The sequence below is a fragment of the Rattus norvegicus genome, chromosome 2 (genome assembly GCF_036323735.1).
Source record: "Rattus norvegicus strain BN/NHsdMcwi chromosome 2, GRCr8, whole genome shotgun sequence".
In the NCBI taxonomy this organism is placed as follows: Eukaryota; Metazoa; Chordata; class Mammalia; order Rodentia; family Muridae; genus Rattus; species Rattus norvegicus.
This window is the reverse complement of record NC_086020.1, coordinates 58,364,153-58,384,583: the sequence shown is the minus strand read 5'-3', so window position 1 is coordinate 58,384,583 and position 20,431 is coordinate 58,364,153. Positions and strand designations below refer to the sequence as shown.

Genomic DNA, 20,431 nt, shown 5'->3' with positions numbered 1-20,431 from the left:
AGAAGGTTGTTAGTAAGCAGTCCCTCATATGTTGGGCCCCTTAGACTGCGACTTCTGGCCAACAAAGGAGATTTTAAAAGGGACACGGACAAGCTGAGTATTTCCAGGGGAAGATGAAGGACGTGGAAACTATGTTCAAGGAAGAGTGTTGAAGGAGGGCTTGGAAAACCATGGCCTGCATGCCCAGCCAGCTTCAGACATGCTGGACTGGACAGGCCTGTCATTAAAAACATTTTGAAATTGAGTGCCTTTGAACAGGGCCTGCATTCTCTCTAGGCTGATGAAGTCTATGCTTCCTACTACTTCGTACCAACCCAGGTCACAGAGATCTGATATCTGCTTGCTTCCTGGCACTTTCTGATACAAAAAGTCTATGAGGTAATAAAGATAATAAAGGACACAGAGACCTAGGGAGAGAATACTTGCTATTTTTAAGCATCTAAGTGCATGCGTTCTAACATTAATTGGTTATATTTTAACCAGGAGAGTTATTAAATATGAACAAATAAAACAGACAGATATGTGTGTGCATTTTTGTGTATGTATATGTGCGCATTCATGTATGAATGTATGCATTTTGTATATGCATATCCATATATGTATGTATTGTGCATTTGTGGTGTGTGTGTGTGTGTGTGTGTGTGTGTGTGTGTGTGTGTGTGTGTGTGTGTATACAGTTTCTCTAGACAAATGTACTGGGAGGAACTTTGGGTCTACTATTTCATCTTTGATCCTCTTTGGTTCTGATATAGAGCCATCAGGATCCTGAAGCTTTTGAGCAAGGTTATCCTCTGAGACAGGGCTGCTGAGTCCCTAGGAGCTTCCCCATATGCTGGGAGTATCTTTTGTCTTAAAGAGGCCACCATCCTCCGTGGTTTCAAGATGGGAGCTGCAAGTGGGAGGGAAACCTGGAGACTTTGGCTCCACCCCTTCCGCCCGCAGCAGGGGAGAGGGAAGGGTAGCAAAGGTAGTGATCCATCCTGCTATGAGCTAAAGGGACGACTGTTCAACAGGGCAGGACTCTAGGGTTTCCATGCACCCAGAAGGGTTCCCATTTCAGCTTGGAGTGCAGTCCAGAGCTCCAGTGCTTGGGAGACTCTGACCATAATCCCTGTGTCTCTTCACTTGGGAGCTCATTTACATTCTTTCTTAGGAGAGAGGGAGAGAGCTTGAACTAGGGGTGTCGCTCAGCAGTAGAGTTCTTTTTACCACTTCTAAACGATTATTCCATGGGTATGAGTTTTTGCCTGCATGTATGACTCTACCCCATGCGCCAGAAGATCCCAGGACCTTCGGCATCAGGTTCCCTGAATCTGGAGTTAAAGGCAGTCCTGCATTGCTATGTTGAGAAATGCCGTGTGCTGGGATCTGAACCCATAGCCTCTGCACCCACTGAGCCATCTCCTCAGCCCTGCATTTGAACTCTTCGGCACACCCTATGCAATAAAGGTGCAGTAATAAAAAAGCAGCTTTCTGGGTTTTACAACCTGCTTGGGCAAACAGTAGAGCCCGAGGAGGGGAGATGGCACTTCGGACTTCCGGCCGAGTAGAAAAAGAGGTGTGGGGTACGAGGCTACCTGTAGTGAAACAGATACATAGCAGATGTTGAAGGCACACAATTATCGAGACAGATCAGTATGACCACATTAGAGATAGAACTCTTTTGTTAAAAAACAAAAACAACAAAAAGCATAGTCAGGGGTGGTGAGGCACGCCTTTAATCCCAACTTGGGAGGCAGCGGAAGGAGAAGGAGCTCTGAGTTCGAGGCCAGCCTGAGCTACATAGTGAAACTATGCTAAGTTTTACCCCTACACCCTGGTCTCCTGCGACCATGACGCCATTTACCATGAGGTGATGTAACTGAGGAAGTCCTCTCTCATGCTGTCGCCATGTTGTTTGAGTCTTCAGCTCTCCGTCTACAGGGTTGAAAAGCCTCTTTTCTTGTACATTACCTCAGAGAGCTCATTATAGCAATGTAAAACAGATAGAGGAGGAATGACCTGGAGAAGCACACTCATCCTGGCTGTTCCTATGGAAGGGGAGCAAGGTCCTGTGGGAATATTTGAAAAGAAGATTTTAACTCAGCACAAGGGGAAAAAAAACCTTCCGAGTTGAGTTCTCCAATATGCACGCAAGAGGCCTGGCAAGGTAGTGAGGATTGTGATGGTGGAAGAGACAGAGGTAAGCACAGATGTCCCGTGTGGCACTGCACAGACGGTGCTGGACTGAGAGGAGGTCTTTATCACAGGAAATAAAAGACCACTTATAATTCTGAGTTTCACAGAAGTGATGTGAGGACTACAGTACAAACTGGAAATAGGAAGAAAGCATTCCTATTTCGGGCTCAGACTATACACTCGCTTGGGTATCATAGGATTTCACAGACAAACCAGTCAAACATAAGACAGATATAATCCCCCGTTTACACGGAGAAGAGAACATACAAAAGCCATATGCAGGACCTTAATGTGGGAAAGCTCTGATTAGGGAAGTAATGAGAAGTGCCAATTCACTGTATGCGATCTGTTGGGGTGGAATTGGAGATGATTTGTAGCACCCTTAAAAAATTCTGTGCGGACCAGTGTCTAGGCTGTGGCTGGCCCAGGTAGGTATTCTGAACTACTTGTGAATTTGTTGTGTGGCTGAATAGAAGTTTATCTTAGAACGACTTCTAGGGCCATCAAAAAAGGGAAGGCATGGTGGCTACATTAAACGAGTGCCCTCTGAGGTAACAACACCCTCAAAGGTGTCTCTGGGTTGGTTACTTGGCAGTATAACACTCCTGCCAGAGGGTTTTTAGTTCCTACCCTCCCTCACCACCTCTCTTAGGCAATGCCCTCCACTTTAGGAGTAATTACAGCAGCTTTGCATGAAGGGAGCCTGTGTCCTAGGCAATGAGTGCTCCTTCTGCTGGCTTCTTTGATGTTTCATTAGCATCCTCTCTCCCTTTACTGCCCAGGATGCTGAGGCCCAGCAAGTCCAGCCTGCAGCTCCATCAATCACCAAGATGCTCATGAAGTTTGAGCAAAGGTTTGCCCACCTGCAGTACCCAAGGATTCTGACAGTGAGCACACCACCCAGACAACCAAAGGGCCAAGATCTCTCACAGTGTGCTAAAATTTATTTGTTAAGGAGTCTTGTTACAAGTCTGCTTTCAAAGGATAACTTTTCTAGTTCCTCTAATTTTATGTCATTTGCTGCTCCTTTTTTAAAATTGTGAACTCACATTTTTATAATAAATTGAATATTCTGGATCGAGCATACAATCTACAATGTAGTGTGTGTTTTGAATGACCAAAGTGTGCTTGTTTTCCTAGGGAGATTTATACTCCCTCTCACACAGTATTTTTTCACTAATATAAAAATATATAGATTTGAGACCCGGTGAGAGAGAGACCCAACCGCCTGGTCAGGTGGGCACTCCTGAGGCTGCAGAGCGGAAGAGACCACCAACACTGCTCACCCCTGCCCACATCCCTGGCCCAAGAGGAAACTGTATAAGGCCTCTGGGCTCCCGTGGGGGAGGGCCCAGGAGCGGCAGGACCCCTGCCACAGACACCGCCGGACCCTGAAGGAAACAGACCGGATAAACAGTTCTCTGCACCCAAATCCCGTGGGAGGGAGAGCTAAACCTTCAGAGAGGCAGACAGGCCTGGGAAACCAGAAGAGACTGCTCCCTGCACACACATCTCGGACGCCAGAGGAAAAAGCCAAAGACCATCTGGAACCCTGGTGCACTGAAGCTCCCGGAAGGGGCGGCACAGGTCTTCCTGGTTGCTGCCGCTGCAGAGAGCCCCTGGACAGCACCCCACGAGCAAACCTGAGCCTCAGGACCACAGGTAAGACCAAATTTTCTGCTGCAAGAAAGCTGCCTGGTGAACTCAAGACACAGGCCCACAGGAACAGCTGAAGACCTGTAGAGAGGAAAAACTACACGCCCGAAAGCAGAACACTCTGTCCCCATAACTGACTGAAAGAGAGGAAAACAGGTCTACAGCACTCCTGACACACAGGCTTATAGGACAGTCTAGCCACTGTCAGAAATAGCAGAACAAAGTAACACTAGAGATAATCTGATGGCGAGAGGCAAGCGCAGGAACCCAAGCAACAGAAACCAAGACTACATGCCATCATCGGAGCCCAATTCTCCCACCAAAACAAACATGGAATATCCAAACACACCAGAAAAGCAAGATCTAGTTTCAAAATCATATTTGATCATGATGCTGGAGGACTTCAGGAAAGACCTGAACACACTTAGGGAAGCACAGGAAAACATTAATAAACAAGTAAAAGCCTACAGAGAGGAATCGCAAAAATCCCTGAAAGAATTCCAGGAAAACACAATCAAACAGTTGAAGGAATTAAAAATGGAAATAGAAGCAATCAAGAAAGAACACATGGAAACAACCCTGGATATAGAAAACCAAAAGAAGAGACAAGGAGCTGTAGATACAAGCTTCACCAACAGAATACAAGAGATGGAAGAGAGAATATCAGGAGCAGAAGATTCCATAGAAATCATTGACTCAACTGTCAAAGATAATGTAAAGCGGAAAAAGCTACTGGTCCAAAACATACAGGAAATCCAGGACTCAATGAGAAGATCAAACCTAAGGATAATAGGTATAGAAGAGAGTGAAGACTCCCAGCTCAAAGGACCAGTAAATATCTTCAACAAAATCATAGAAGAAAACTTCCCTAACCTAAAAAAAGAGATACCCATAGACATACAGGAAGCCTACAGAACTCCAAATAGATTGGACCAGAAAAGAAACACCTCCCGTCACATAATTGTCAAAACACCAAACGCACAAAATAAAGAAAGAATATTAAAAGCAGTAAGGGAAAAAGGTCAAGTAACATATAAAGGGAGACCTATCAGAATCACACCAGACTTCTCGCCAGAAACTATGAAGGCCAGAAGATCCTGGACTGATGTTATACAGACCCTAAGAGAACACAAATGCCAGCTCAGATTACTGTATCCAGCAAAACTCTCAATTAACATTGATGGAGAAACCAAGATATTCCATGACAAAACCAAATTTACACAATATCTTTCTACAAATCCAGCACTACAAAGGATAATAAATGGTAAAGCCCAACATAAGGAGGCAAGCTATACCCTAGAAGAAGCAAGAAACTAATCGTCTTGGCAACAAAACAAAGAGAATGAAAGCACACAAACATAACCTCACATCAAATATGAATATAACGGGAAGCAATAATCACTATTCCTTAATATCTCTCAATATCAATGGCCTCAACTCCCCAATAAAAAGACATAGATTAACAAACTGGATATGCAACGAGGACCCTGCATTCTGCTGCCTACAGGAAACACACCTCAGAGACAAAGACAGACACTACCTCAGAGTGAAAGGCTGGAAAACAACTTTCCAAGCAAATGGTCAGAAGAAGCAAGCTGGAGTAGCCATTCTAATATCAAATAAAATCAATTTCCAACTAAAAGTCATCAAAAAAGATAAGGAAGGACACTTCATATTCATCAAAGGAAAAATCAACCAAGATGAACTCTCAATCCTAAATATCTATGCCCCAAATACAAGGGCACCTACATACGTAAAAGAAACCTTACTAAAGCTCAAAACACACATTGCACCTCACACAATAATAGTGGGAGATTTCAACACCCCACTCTCATCAATGGACAGATCATGGAAACAGAAATTAAACAGTGATGTCGACAGACTAAGAGAAGTCATGAGCCAAATGGACTTAACGGATATTTATAGAACATTCTATCCTAAAGCAAAAGGATATACCTTCTTCTCAGCTCCTCATGGTACTTTCTCCAAAATTGACCATATAATTGGTCAAAAAACGGGCCTCAACAGGTACAGAAAGATAGAAATAATCCCATGCGTGCTATCGGACCACCACGGCCTAAAACTGGTCTTCAATAACAATAAGGGAAGAATGCCCACATATACGTGGAAATTGAACAATGCTCTACTCAATGATAACCTGGTCAAGGAAGAAATAAAGAAAGAAATTAAAAACTTTTTAGAATTTAATGAAAATGAAGATACAACATACTCAAACTTATGGGACACAATGAAAGCTGTGCTAAGAGGAAAACTCATAGCGCTGAGTGCCTGCAGAAAGAAACAGGAAAGAGCATATGTCAGCAGCTTGACAGCACACCTAAAAGCTCTAGAACAAAAAGAAGCAAATACACCCAGGAGGAGTAGAAGGCAGGAAATAATCAAACTCAGAGCTGAAATCAACCAAGTAGAAACAAAAAGGACCATAGAAAGAATCAACAGAACCAAAAGTTGGTTCTTTGAGAAAATCAACAAGATAGATAAACCCTTAGCCAGACTAACGAGAGGACACAGAGAGTGTGTCCAAATTAACAAAATCAGAAATGAAAAGGGAGACATAACTACAGATTCGGAGGAAATTCAAAAAATCATCAGATCTTACTATAAAAACCTATATTCAACAAAATTTGAAAATCTTCAGGAAATGGACAATTTCCTAGACAGATACCAGGTATCGAAGTTAAATCAGGAACAGATAAACCAGTTAAACAACCCCATAACTCCTAAGGAAATAGAAGCAGTCATTAAAGGTCTCCCAACCAAAAAGAGCCCAGGTCCAGACGGGTTTAGTGCAGAATTCTATCAAACCTTCATAGAAGACCTCATACCAATATTATCCAAACTATTCCACAAAATTGAAACAGATGGAGCCCTACCGAATTCCTTCTATGAAGCCACAATTACTCTTATACCTAAACCACACAAAGACACAACAAAGAAAGAGAACTTCAGACCAATTTCCCTTATGAATATCGACGCAAAAATACTCAATAAAATTCTGGCAAACCGAATTCAAGAGCACATCAAAACAATCATCCACCATGATCAAGTAGGCTTCATCCCAGGCATGCAGGGATGGTTTAATATACGGAAAACCATCAACGTGATCCATTATATAAACAAACTGAAAGAACAGAACCACATGATCATTTCATTAGATGCTGAGAAAGCATTTGACAAAATTCAACACCCCTTCATGATAAAAGTCCTGGAAAGAATAGGAATTCAAGGCCCATACCTAAACATAGTAAAAGCCATATACAGCAAACCAGTTGCTAACATTAAACTAAATGGAGAGAAACTTGAAGCAATCCCACTAAAATCAGGGACTAGACAAGGCTGCCCACTCTCTCCCTACTTATTCAATATAGTTCTTGAAGTTCTAGCCAGAGCAATCAGACAACAAAAGGAGATCAAAGGGATACAGATCGGAAAAGAAGAGGTCAAAATATCACTATTTGCAGATGACATGATAGTATATTTAAGTGATCCCAAAAGTTCCACCAGAGAACTACTAAAGCTGATAAACAACTTCAGCAAAGTGGCTGGGTATAAAATTAACTCAAATAAATCAGTTGCCTTCCTCTATACAAAAGAGAAACAAGCCGAGAAAGAAATTAGGGAAACGACACCCTTCATAATAGACCCAAATAATATAAAGTACCTCGGTGTGACTTTAACCAAGCAAGTAAAAGATCTGTACAATAAGAACTTCAAGACACTGAGGAAAGAAATTGAAGAAGACCTCAGAAGATGGAAAGATCTCCCATGCTCATGGATTGGCAGGATTAATATGGTAAAAATGGCCATTTTACCAAAAGCAATCTACAGATTCAATGCAATCCCCATCAAAATACCAATCCAATTCTTCAAAGAGTTAGACAGAACAATTTGCAAATTCATCTGGAATAACAAAAAACCCAGGATAGCTAAAGCTATCCTCAACAATAAAAGGACTTCAGGGGGAATCACTATCCCTGAACTCAAGCAGTATTACAGAGCAATAGTGATAAAAACTGCATGGTATTGGTACAGAGACAGACAGATAGACCAATGGAATAGAATTGAAGACCCAGAAATGAACCCACACACCTATGGTCACTTGATTTTTGACAAAGGAGCGAAAACCATCCAATGGAAAAAAGATAGCATTTTCAGCAAATGGTGCTGGTTCAACTGGAGGGCAACATGTAGAAGAATGCAGATCGATCCATCCTTATCACCCTGTACAAAGCTTAAGTCCAAGTGGATCAAGGACCTCCACATCAAACCAGACACACTCAAACTAATAGAAGAAAAACTAGGGAAGCATCTGGAACACATGGGCACTGGAAAAAATTTCCTGAACAAAACACCAATGGCTTATGCTCTAAGATCAAGAATCGACAAATGGGATCTCATAAAACTGCAAAGCTTCTGTAAGGCAAAGGACACTGTGGTTAGGACAAAACGGCAACCAACAGATTGGGAAAAGATCTTTACCAATCCTACAACAGATAGAGGCCTTATTTCCAAAATATACAAAGAACTCAAGAAGTTAGACCGCAGGGAAACAAATAACCCTATTAAAAAATGGGGTTCAGAGCTAAACAAAGAATTCACAGCTGAGGAATGCCGAATGGCTGAGTAACACCTAAAGAAATGTTCAACATCTTTAGTCATAAGGGAAATGCAAATCAAAACAACCCTGAGATTTCACCTCACACCAGTGCGATTGGCTAAGATCAAAAACTCAGGTGACAGCAGATGCTGGCGAGGTTGTGGAGAAAGAGGAACACTCCTCCATTGTTGGTGGGATTGCAGACTGGTAAAACCATTCTGGAAATCAGTCTGGAGGTTCCTCAGAAAATTGGACATTGAACTGCCTGAGGATCCAGCTATACCTCTCTTGGGCATATACCCAAAAGATGCCTCAACATATAAAAGAGACACGTGCTCCACTATGTTCATCGCAGCCTTATTTATAATAGCCAGAAAATGGAAAGAACCCAGATGCCCTTCAACAGAGGAATGGATACAGAAAATGTGGTACATCTACACAATGGAATATTACTCAGCTATCAAAAACAACGAGTTTATGAAATTCGTAGGCAAATGGTTGGAACTGGAAAATATCATCCTGAGTGAGCTAACCCAATCACAGAAAGACATACATGGTATGCACTCATTGATAAGTGGCTATTAGCCCAAATGCTTGAATTACCCTAGATCCCTAGAACAAACGAAACTCAAGACGGATGATCAAAATGTGAATGCTTCACTCCTTCTTTAAATGAGGAAAAAGAATACCCTTGGCAGGGAAGGGAGAGGCAAAGATTAAAACAGAGACTGAAGGAACACCCATTTAGAGCCTGCCCCACATGTGGCCCATACATATACAGCCACCCAATTAGACAAGATGGATGAAGCAAAGAAGTGCAGACCGACAGGAGCCGGATGTAGATCGCTCCTGAGAGACACAGCCAGAATACAGCAAATATAGAGGCGAATGCCAGCAGCAAACCACTGAACTGAGAATAGGTCCCCTATTGAAGGAATCAGAGAAAGAACTGGAAGAGCTTGAAGGGGCTCGAGACCCCAAAAGTACAACAATGCCAAGCAACCAGAGCTTCCAGGGACTAAGCCACTACCTAAAGACTATACATGGACTGACCCTGGACTCTGACCCCATAGGTAGCAATGAATATCCTAGTAAGAGCACCAGTGGAAGGGGAAGCCCTGGGTCCTGCTAAGACTGAACCCCCAGTGAACTAGTCTATGGGGGGAGGGCGGCAATGGGGGGAGGGTTGGGAGGGGAACACCCATAAGGAAGGGGAGGGGGAGGGGGATGTTTGCCCGGAAACCGGGAAAGGGAATAACACTCGAAATGTATATAAGAAATACTCAAGTTAATAAAAAAAATAAATAAAAAAAAATAACCCAACAAAATGCAAATTAAGGGGAAAAAATATATAGATTAAATGTGTAGTTCAATGGCTTGGACTATAGGTGCAATTGTATTACTAATATATTCCATTCTTCAGAAAGGTGCTTGATAAACTTATATTTATTGTGACCCAAGACAGTGCTTCTTCATCCAATGTGGTCCAGAGAAACCAAAATGTCTGATACCCATGTTCTATACATTCCTTCATCCCTAGAGAGGAAACCTCTCTGCTAATCTCCATCACCATGTTGAGGTCCTTACTGAATGCCAACAGCGTGTTCTCTTTTCGGGCTGAGCTTGTCAGTTGGTACCCTCTTCCATTATTGCATCTGTCTTTACTGTGTTCATGGGAGACTAGCAATCAATCGGTGGCTATTTCACAATTGAGGTATCCTTTTGATGGACAGCCTCTTTTTAAAAGTAGTTTGGGGCTATTTTGAGGAAAGCTGTCATGAATATTGATACAGAGAGCCTTTTGTAGCTGACATCTAGTTTCTAGGAGTAAAGTCGTCACAGAGTAGAGTTCATATAAAAAGCTCGAGAAGGTTTTCCAAATGCCTTCCTTCATTCTTATCCATAGCATTTGGCCATCCCAGTGGCCTCACATTCCTGTCTTCACTTGGTATGACCAGTTCTTAGGTTTAGTCAGATGGGGTTATCTCACTATGGTTTCCTGGACATTTTCCCAATAACGTAAAACGATTATCATCTTTTTGTGTGTTTATTGGTAGTTCCTAACACTTTTCTTGGGAAAGACCTATTCAAAACATTTTACTCTTTGTATCTGGATAAAAATCTTAAATGTACTGATCTTTAGAACTTTATATATTCTGGAACTACAGCTCCTTGTGAATATGGACACAAACATTTTCTCACCGTCACATCTTGCCTTTACTTCTTCATAGCGGGGTCTTTGATTTGCAGGAAATTTTAATCTTAACAAAACTGAATGTCACTTTTTCCTCTTAGTGCTTTCTGCATTCTGAAAAGAGAATTTTTCACTATCCTTATCATGAAAATACTTTTTTTAAGCTTCAGAATTAGACCCATAATCATCCCCAAAACGAGCTTTGCACGCCGCAGTGCAGGTCAGCATGAGTTTTCTTTCCTTCCTATACTGATGCTCATATTTCTAGAAACACTTGATGTCCCATCACTACTGCTAATTGGCCCATTGAATTCTGTTGAAAAACAACTGAATGTAGGCTTGCAGGTCATTTATGGACGCTTCCTTTTTAATTGATCGATTTGCGCTTCCTCAGGTCAACACACTCTTTTAACTTGGTTTTACCAGCCTTAAACTCTCCGAAGAAATGTGCCAGGAGTCTGGTGAGAGGACATTTAATCTCTATACTAATTTGGAGAAAGTAGACACCCCAACAATAATGAATCTTCCCACTTTAACACATATTATAGCTTTCTGTATCTCTCTCCATTCATTTTAAATTCCTCTTAAATCTTGTCTCTGCAGCATTTTTGTCGTTCTGGCAATAGAGGGTTTGACCATTATATTAAATCTCCCTCTCTCCCCTCCCTCCCTCTCTCTTTCTCTCTCCCTCCCTCCCTCCCTCCCTCCCTCCCCCCTCTCCTGTTGGTATAGAGAATAGAAGCACACGTTGATTTTTGTTAATTCCCACCTTATTTCGTGACGTGTGGGTAATTCTGCTCCCTGCTTTCGTGCTCGCCTTGGATTTGCTGCACATGCAATCATACTGTTTGCAAGCAGCTTTGCTTTGTCTCAATCCACATTTATACTTTTTCCCTTGGCTATATACCATTCTTACTTCCCGTTACAAACATTGGAATCCATCACTTTTGCTCGAAATGCTGGTTCAATACAGCCCCACATTTTGATACATTCCGGTTTCATTGCCACTCTGAAAAAAATATTTGATTAAGTTCACTGTCACGTCTTGCTCTTTTTTCTGTCACCTCCTAGAGTTGGCTGTGCTGAGAGGCTGACTATCTCCTTCCCAGCCACCTGCTGTCAGAAACTCGTTGAAATGGATGATGCATGCAAACTTTCTATGAGAAGTGGAAGGTGGAAGGCCATACAAGTAGCTGCTGATGTTCTAGATGAAGACCAGAAGGGTTGCATGGTCCCAGTCAGTGGTGGGAATGACAAACAAGGTTTTCCCAAGAAGCAAAGTGTCTTGACCCTCGGCAGAATTCTCCTGCTGCTGAAGAAGAGGCATTCTTGTTATAGAACAAGGAGAGAGGAAGCATAAGTGTGTCTGTGGATGCATTGTGCATGCCAATCTGAGTGTTCTCAGCTTGGTTATTGTCTTAAGGGAGGGAAAGGAAGAGGAGGGGGTGGGTATGGATATTCTTGGACTGAAGGATTCTACTGTGCCTTGGTCGTTGGGACCCAAAAGGGCTAGCAGAATCTAAAAGCTTTTCAGTCCCTCTAAAGAAGATGATATCTATCAATGTGTTGTCAGAAAGCCCTTAAGCTGAGAAGGTAAGAACCCCAGGACCAAAGCACTCCAGATTCAGTGTGCTATTGCTCCATGTTTCCTGTAACACTCTGAAGAAACACTCTACCAAGGAAAACAAGGACGAGTCAGGGTATGCTAACTTTTTGCCCAAGGGAACAAAGGAAGCTAAAGAAAAACACCAAGAGCAGATTGTCAAGAGATGTAGGCTGCCCTCCCCTTGGAGCTTCTGAGTCTAGTCAAAAGTGAGTCTTTAATAGGAACAAAGAAAAGATGAGATCTTTTTAAAAAAAAGTTTACCACCATTTCCTTTTTAGCCTAATGTCTATTTGGAAGCGTGGGGCTTGCTGTCTAAATATCAGATGCCTTTGAGGGTATCACTTTATCATCAACTCCTAATCAATTAGATTTTGGAGAAAAGACACTGGTAGTTTCAGTAACCAAAATATAGTTCCATAGGTATGGACCATCGTTTTCTCCTAACTCAAGCATCCCTGATAGTGTACAGTGAACGTTGAGCCCTGATTTCTCTTTCCACACATCCTATTGGCTACTTGTTGTGCATCTATCCTTGCACTCTTCCTCTCTCTTTTGTTCCACTCTGTGTTCCACTCTGCTCAGAGGTTATTTGCTTCATATTTTTGTTGTTTTAGACATCATGTTTTTCTGGTCTAGAACATCTTTCTGGAGCTTCTTTAAAACTTTAATTTTTTCCCTAATGAAACTCCTCCCTGTTTCTCTGTCATTATTTCTAAACCTTTAAACATATTTAAAGTGCTTATTTCAGAGACGGCTTCTAGACTCCAACCTCTGGTTATCGGGGGTTCTGCCTTTATTGATGGTTTACTTTTTTGGTTCTATGCTCCATTTTCATTCTTTTTTCTGTGTCTGGAGAAAAATTTTTCTGTGTCTGTTTTCATAATATTTTAGTCATTTCTATCAAGTTCGCAGTAGAGACTAAACCCAGATGGTATATTTTTTGTTGTGTTCTTCCCAGAAAGAATTTTCTATTTTCTTTGTCCAAAAACTTGGAAAGGAGATTTTTCTTCCCTGAAAAGTCCACCTGACTGTATAGTTGGGCTGGAAACAAGATTCAGCTTTAATTTCAGTTTCCTTCTTGCCAGTGAGAGGATGGTGAATGTTCTTACCTTTTCAGACTCAACCCAAAATCCTCGGTGCTGGTATGAAGATCTGATCTCTTTGACGTTTTCAAGTTTTGAACTAGGGGTATTCAGTGGCAGCTTTTTTAGTTAGATTTTTCTTCCAGATAATACTGTAGACAGCTCTGGGACTTGATTAGTGGAAGGGATGAAAAGCAACAGAGAGCTCCCTACTTTTTAGCTCTGCCCCAACTGCTGCTGAGTTGGCAAATTTCCCAGGGTGGAGAATTGTTCTGAGAAATTTATTTTTGTGTTTGGGACTCTTCCAGATTCCAATATTTCATGGAGTTTACACTGCTGTTAAAAGGTCAGCTGATTTTTTCCCCTCATCCTAACAAAGTTTTGCCCATGTTTATGGGCTAATTGCCTCCCCTCTCATGCTAGGCAAGTTGCCCCAGTTATGAATATAGTTATCATTATGTGTTCTTCTTTCATGTTTTTATCTTTGGGACTGGTTTGTTTAGGTGTGTGCATACATGTGTGTAGTGGGGTTTTGTGGCTTTAAAGGAAAATGCAAATTTTAGCCTATCTATTATAGTTTTTTGGTATTTCGAAGGTGATCATCTTTATGCCTGTGTCTTAACCAGAATAGAGCTCCATAGTTTTCTATTTTCTGGTTTCCAAGAATTCTGTTGTAGATTATTTCTGAGAGTCAAGTGTGAGGCCTCTGAGCAGTATAAAATACTCGGAGGTCTGGATTCAGACTCTGCATACCACTTGCCTGAGTCACAAGCAGTACTTGGCCTTGTGATGTGTTGTTGTTTTGTTCCTTTCGTGCCACAATCCAAAAGAATTGTTTTTTTATGCATAAGCCTGGTCTATGTCTATGCCCCTTTCATTCTTTAAATCCAAGTCAATTCCTGCTAGTTTTCCTGTGCTGTCTCTGTGAACAGCATCTTGATCCTCAGTTGCATCTGCACCAGAGAAGAACAGCAGCTTTCTCCTGATACTTTGAGTTCCCTCTTGTCCCTTTGTGGGCTTTCCTGTCAAGTCCCCACAGTCACATAAGCTGGTGGTAACAAAACTGTAATCCTAACCTTGTCACACGTCTCTTTAAACACTTTCAGACACTTTCTGTTGCGTAATTGTTCTGAAAGTGTAGACAAGACACAGCAGTCGTGCATTCTTCATCCCCGTCTTGTCCACTTGCCCTTGCTCTATGGTTCTCCACTAGTGTCGTTTACTTTATGCCCTCTTTGCCTTCGTCTACTGTGTGATCTTTACCTAGGCTCACCTCTCTACTTAAAACCTCATTCCTTCTTCTCCTACTTAGTTCCTTTCGAATTGCACTTCTCAGAGAAATCTTCCCTGACCTCTTTGACTGCTTTTTGCTTCCGTTTTTCTCTCATTTTTAAGCATTTGATTTAGTGATAAATTTTGTATTATTTATAAGATTATCTACCTACTGTAGAAGCTCCAATGAGAGAAGAAAAAAAGATTAGTCTCCTGTATCATTTCATCCTTTGTGCTCAGATGGCCACTATGTGTGTTATCTATCTATCTATCTATCTATCTATCTATCTATCTATCTATCTATCTATCTTATCTGACAACTTTCTATGTATCATCTATCTATCTTATCTGACATCTATTTGTCCATAGATATCTCTCCATCCAACCACCCATGTATCTATCTATTATAGATCTATTATAATTTGCATGTTCATTTATTTTGTTTTCTAGAGACTTTTGGATTTTGTAAGCTTGTCTTAAATCAGCTTGAAAACCCAGGACCATAGACCAAGCAGAAAATAACTCACTTTTGGACTCCAAGACGACTATGGTAAATGTGTCACTTAGTTCAGCACAACACAGGAATACACCCCCAAAGCCATAAAGGATATCTCTGATTCTTCATATGCCGACAGCATTGACAATGTTTATTTTTCTTGACCTAGATAACTGAACTGGATGGGAGCTGAACATTTGCCAATTAATTAGTGACTTAAATCACTTGTGAAAATGGCTGTAAAAACCACTTCAAGCTGACTCCTCAGATGCCGTGTAAACATGAATCGTTTTTTCTTTTTCTGTGGTGGTGTCTAAGGAATTGTGGTCAAGACTCAAGATCATTTGAGACCTCCCCTAGAGTTATTCTTCAAAGACTGGGTCTAGTTACCTAAGCTATTCTTAAATTATCTCCAGGGTTCCAATTCCATCCCTCATCAGTCTTCTGACCCAGTGTGCAATTACTGGTATCGAAAATGGTGGAATCATAAGGGAGCCATCTCTTCTCTTTCAAAAGTCAAGAAGATTGAGTTTCACATCCACATGGGAGTAATTTTGATGTTTTGGTTCCTGATAATTCTTTGGCACAATATCTCAAATGCTACTGCCATCCTCGAGATGACTCAGGGCTGAGAGAGTCACAAAAGTCTTAACGACATAAACTGTAAAGGCTCAGGGAAAAGATTGTACACAGCCACACTTTTTGCCGTTCAGGATGAAATGCTCTGCTCCCTCATTTTAATTTTACTTTTATTGTACTTTATTTCCTTATTTTTGCAAGGATCATAATGACTGATGTTGCTTGAGTGGAAGCAAGAAGATATAATCAGGTCTGGTGGAAGGAAGGAATGTGTGTTACATATGTTATTAAAGAGAAAAATTGAGCTGTGGTAAGATGTATTTCCAAGGAATATAGATATCACAAAAATAGACTTATTGCTTGGATAAACTGGTAATTCCAAACTAGTCCTCCTTTTCTAACATAGATGTAAACATGTGGTTACCACAGGAAGAAGAAATACCAGAAAACTTGAATGAGAAACTCAAAACCTCTTCATTAATTCAGAGTGTAGCCTTTATTCCAATATTTGCTCTGAGTGAAATTCTCAATGTTATGGTGACTGAAAGACAGTCTGGGTTCTTTATCTCTCACTAATTTAACTTTTTTTGTGTGTGTGAAGTCTGTTAGCCTGGTGTGGTGCACGTGCCTTTCACCTCAGCACTTGGGAAAAGGATCTCAATGACTTCAAGGCTAGCCTAGGCTACAAAGTGAGACCCTGCCTGCAACACAAACAAACACCTAAAAGACATTATATTACATATTTTAATTATCTATAAGCATGGAAATATTTATAATTCTACTTGAAAATACCTCTGTTCTCATTTTCCTTGTTTCCTGGTTTGTAGTTGTTCAGCCCTTCAGATAGGCTTCTGACACTATAAAGGTAATAATGAACATCATGGCCAACAGTCAACTGAGGACTATGTTTGCCCTGTGTTCTGACTTGAAATGTGTGGCATTTCCCACAGGCTCGTGCACTGAGTGCTTGGCTTCCATTGGTAACTCTGTTGCAGGAGATTGGATGTGTGTGCTGGGAACTTAGGATGTGGGGTCTGGTTGATAGAACGAGACTGTAGAGTAGGTTCATGGGGATAATTCTTGTCTCTGGGCCCCTTCTTGTTCCACTCTCTTCTCCTTGTCCTCTCTGAAGTAAGAGGCTCCTCTGTCACTTGTTCTTGTTGCCATGATAATTTGTTCAGGTGCAGGGGCTCAAACACTCATGAACTGGATTCTCTGTATCTGGGAGTCAAGACGAATCATTCCTCCTGTGAATTGTTTATGTCAAATATTTGGTTAAAGTGACACAAAACTTGATAGCATAAATAAATAACTCAGATACCGTGTTAAATGCTTTCCATACATTATTGCACTCATTCCTCTCAGCCCAGCCCTGTGAGGCCATTACTATAGGTATCCTACTTTGTAAAGGAAGCAACAGAGGGAGAGAGTTTGGATAACTGGAGCAAGGTTACAGTTAGTAAGAAGCAGGACTGAGACTAGAACCGGAGAATCCCCATCCATGGGCCTGGGGGGAAGGCACTCAATTTTTACAAAATAGATATAAAACACACTGAAAAGAAATGACTTTTAAATACTTCCAAGGGTGAGAAATCAAAGCGTAGAAGTCATGAATTCATCCTGACAATCCCATATGCATTTATATCAGTGGTTCTCAACCTTCCTAATGCTGTGACCCTTTAATACATTTCATAGTGTTGAAGGAGTGGTCCTCAACCATGGAATCATTTTTGTTGCTACTTCATAACTGTAATTCTGCAATTGTTATGACTCATAATGTAAATATCTGTATTTTCGATGGTCTAATGTGACCCCTGTGAAAAGATTTTCCAACTACCGGGTGGGGGGCGGTCACAACTCACAGGTTAAGAAATGTTAATTTATATAAACTTTTTAAAAATAAGCAGAGAAATAAAAAGTAGGTAGACTGGGGGCAAAAGACAGCTAGATTCACCCTGCAGGCACAGGTGGACAGGCGCCACTACAGTGAGCAACTATGGGTGAAAGGATGGGAGAGTTGAACTAGAGACACAAGAGAGTTGCTCTAACACCTGGGGCCATGGTGATAAATAGCCCCTATGCTACTGTTGAGGGCTGTGTCTGTGGCCCGCTTCAGCAGGGGTCTGTGCTGATGTCCATGGTCCATGTTACTAACAAAGGATATACAGGCAGACAACTGTCCTTGGTTTGGGCTGCCACCCGAAGCCATGTTGAAGGCTAGTGAGTTGGCCTGGTCCCTCACAGGCCACAGCACAGTGGCACCAGCGGTGACTTAAGACCCACACAGTGAGCTGGTCTCGCCCCTTGCTGGCTGTAACACTCAGAAGAGCTGGGCATTGCGGGAGTGCTGGCCTTGGTGGCATGGGTCTTAGAGAGTTTGTGGGTTGACCAACTCAGCTATTGCTCATATCCAGGGCTTTGAGTTGGCCCACCCCGTCTATGAACTGCCTAAGCACATGAAGGGGCCAGTCCCGTACTACAAAAGCTGCAGGATCTCCATGAGTCAGGCAACAATAGGATATCTGAGAGTTTCTATGAGGATCCAGTATTGATAGTGTAGCAGATGCCAGAGGCCTCTCATCAGACAAGTGACTACCACGAACATTTGCAAGTAAAGCTGTTTGGGCAAGTAATGCCACAGCTTCCATGGAAAGATTTCTTAAAATGTATTTATTTTTTGTTTGTTTGTTTGTTTGTTTGTTTGTTTTTGTGGGGTGAAGAAAGGTTACAAGGGTGGAAGGTGAATATGGAAGGACTTATTAATGAGTGTTTGGGATGTGAAATTCACACACACACAACTAAAAAATATAAATTGAGAAGAAAATAAAAATTGCAGAAATAGATACAGATAAATACTTAGGGTGTACAAAGGTGGTATGTCAAGACAAAAATTGATAAATAATAGTTTAAATAGTACAAACAATGCCTAATATGTACTATGCTTTGGGCAATATTCTATTTCTTTTTTGCCTTAATTACTCCCCTATGAAATAAATACCTTTACTTTCCTTCTTGTTTTACAGTCATGGAAGTGATGTCCCAACTGTCAATGGTATAAACTCACCAGTATGTTTCAGAACTTGGGGTTTTAGGTGTCAGGGTTACTGTAAAACCCACAGCTGTCATCGCAAAGGGGGAAAAGAGAGTTTATTCTAGAGCCAAATAAATGACCATGGGCTAGCATCACAAGTTTAAGTCATCCCAAACTCCATATTCCAATATGGTAGCAATTTCATGAAGTTTTCATAGAAACAGAACAGAGAAAGGCATATGTCAAAACATTTGTTAAATACAGTCATGGAACATTGGGTGGGTGGGTATAGCCTTAATCCCAGCTGTCAAGCCGGTTAGATCTGGAATCAACTGACAAGCTATTGGGCACCTTCGTTTCTTCACAGGCCTGAGAATAACCTGAATTTGTCTGAATCTCCTATTTTCCAGTATATGAGCCAATTAATTTCCTCTCACTCAGTTCCCACCCCCAGTCTCCATACCGGGGAATGAGCCTGCGGCCTCCTGAATACTTGGTAAGAACATTTAGCAACATTTCCAACTCCTCCTTACTTTGTTGCCTTGGGTAGAGAGGTGCTTTTCCCAGTTGAAAACATCCTAACATCCTAACATCCTAAGCATATTTCTCAGTTTCTAATACTACACATATATCCATCCAGGACATGTGTCATAGAGTTCTGAATAAAGTGGAAATGGCTAAGGATTGAAATGTGTGTTCTGCTGAGGAAGAGGCTACAGTAAATAATCATTGAAGGGACTCCTGCAGCAAAGGGGAAACAGGACATTTTGTGCAAATGTCGAGATTGTTAGAGTTCATTAACCAGGGACTGGAGAGATGGTTCAATGGTTAAGAACACCGACTGACTTTCAAGAGGACCAGGGTTTGATTCCTAGACCCATGCATGGTACCTCCAGTTGCAGGGTACCTCACACCCTTTTCTGGCCTCTGGAGGCACAGGCATCCACATATCACATAAAATAAATAAATTTTAAAATAATAAAGCAAAAAATTTAATTTTGTGTGTGTGTGTGTAGTCCAGAAGCAGTTTAACAGTTTGTTTATCCAACTGCTCGGCCATTCCTGAGGCCCCTACTGTGCACATTGTCATAGTAGGTTGAGTCACTTTCAGCTGACGTTCACTTGTCTCTGCAGCCCCTCGTGTACGCCAGACTGTGTTTTCCAATAGAAACTTCAAACTCAAGTTTCACAGCCTTAACAAATCTTAAAATTCATTTGCTTTTCACTGGCAAGAATGACTGGTCACAGTGGGGATAATTGTAATTTTATTTCTATCAAAAATATCATTTTTAAAAAATATAATTGTTTTTTGTTTTAAATAATACCTCCCCCCTTAATGTCAAAGACCTTTGAGACGTCTCACTGTCTGGAGTTCTTTTGACACTGGTAGCATTGAAAACAGGACAATGCGAAGTGTCCTGTGTGTTTGCTTTTCTCTAGTGTGTCCTCTGATTTATACTCTACATTTCTTATTATTTCTGTCTAAAATACAGCAACTACAGATGTGATGGTCTGTGACTTGGAAACTCTTTTTCCCTTCGCAAGAGTCTATGGTGATAGAGTTTACATAATAATTTATTTTCACATTCAAAAACAGGAAAAATATCACAAACAACATTTTCTTTAGTAATTCATAGATGAGCAGAATAAAGTTGGTGAATATAAATCTGCCTTTATTTAAATTTTCATAAATTATTTTGGTTTGAAAATAATATGATT

General features: G+C 41.2%; 1 pseudogene; it reads left to right on the top strand.

Annotated features, from left to right (window-relative positions):
* The first annotated feature begins 1,832 nt into the window (after window positions 1-1,832).
* LOC108350155 (40S ribosomal protein S6 pseudogene) lies at window positions 1,833-12,446 on the top strand (annotated as a pseudogene).
* Window positions 12,447-20,431: the final 7,985 nt, after the last annotated feature.